The 1,478-nt window shown below is 43.6% G+C and overlaps 1 pseudogene; it reads right to left on the reverse strand.

Moving 5' to 3' along the window:
- Positions 1 to 380: 380 nt before the first annotated feature.
- On the reverse strand, positions 381 to 453 carry LOC115869102 (annotated as a pseudogene).
- Between the last annotated feature and the right edge of the window lie 1,025 nt (positions 454 to 1,478).

Genomic DNA, 1,478 nt, shown 5'->3' on the forward strand with positions numbered 1-1,478 from the left:
CACCTATCTTTATATATATATATACATATCTATATTTATATCTAGATATATAATTTTTAGTTTCTTCTTCCTTCCTCTTTTTCTTTTTTATATCCTCCTGCCCCACCATCTTGATTACCCGTCATTCACCTCTCAGTAATTCCTCTAGGATATGTTTCAAGTGATAAAACATGACCAGTTACACTACAACCTACTCACCATTTATTTTAGTACCCTTGATAATACCCTGTCCCTGTTGATTTGGGCTCATTGCTGCCTTCCCCCATCTCCTCTCCTTCTATACCCCCAGGAACCATTGGTCCCACTGCTGTCTCCTTGGCCTTGCTTATCCTGCCAATATTAAATAGATAGACACCCAAAAGAAAAAAAAAGAAGATTAATAATAATAAATTTTAAAATTAAGATTAATATATATTGTTACACTTGATCTTAGCCAAAAGGCCGAGAAGCGATTGATTAATATATATTGTTAAGAGACCATATCAATTGTTCTGTGTCTAGCTGTTGTCCTGATCCAGAGTAGATGAGTATGTCTCTGTTAAATAGAGAGAGGGACTTGTTAGAACCCATCAGTCCAGTCCCCATTTCTCTCAGGGTTTCATAGCCCAAGACCTACCTACTCAACAGCCCTTACACACTTTTAGTCCTCAGCGTTCGTGGCCAAAAGGCACACCTCCTACGAGTTCCCATTATTCTACCTGCCATCAGGGATTGAGCAGTCTAGTGGCCCTCCACCCCCATTTCACCTATAGACTTTCAGTGTGGCCACTTGTGAGTAACCCCAACCAGTTCAGATGAGATGCCCAGCGCTGGCCCCCAGACAGAAACCTACAATCGGAATTCCTCAGGGGCTTTGTGGCTTTGCTCCTATTGCTAGTCTCTTGCACTCCCCTCTTAGTTTGCTCCAATGTGGGAAGGACAGCCTGGCCACTCTCCCTGAACTGTACCTTTAGTACTGTCCTCTGTAGTGCTGTCTTTTAGGGAGGGGACAACATGTCTCAAGCTGAGGCCAACCCAGCAGTCCTCTCTGTTAACGAGCTGATACATGGAAGAATGTCATCCTCCAGGTTTGGTGCACCAGAACGAGGTCTACTGTCTCTCTCCCTTTACTGTGGAAACATTAAACTATACCCTCCCCATGGGATTAATGCCCTGGTCCCCATTGCCATATTTTCCCCTCCCTCTTCCCTCTGTGGGCCTTAAAGGCACACGGGGGTGGTGGTGGTGGAAATTTTTTTCAGCACAGGTGCTACGTGTATCTTTTTTATTCCTTCTTCTTTTTTTGATGTTGTATGCATCATTGGGTTTGGTCTGACTCATGCCCAAGTATCTGGTCCTTAGCTTGGGAACTGTGCGCTGTGTGCATGTTCCTCTATGCCTGTTCTGCTGTTTGAGCTTACTTTATTAGACTCATGTTGTACTTGTCCTTTTGTGCGTGACTAACTTCACTCAACATAATATCCTCCAACTCTTTTCAC

The sequence above is a fragment of the Echinops telfairi genome, unplaced genomic scaffold (assembly GCF_000313985.2).
Source record: "Echinops telfairi isolate 266 unplaced genomic scaffold, ASM31398v2 ScPeMD7_1;HRSCAF=3_0, whole genome shotgun sequence".
Classification (NCBI taxonomy): Eukaryota; Metazoa; Chordata; class Mammalia; order Afrosoricida; family Tenrecidae; genus Echinops; species Echinops telfairi.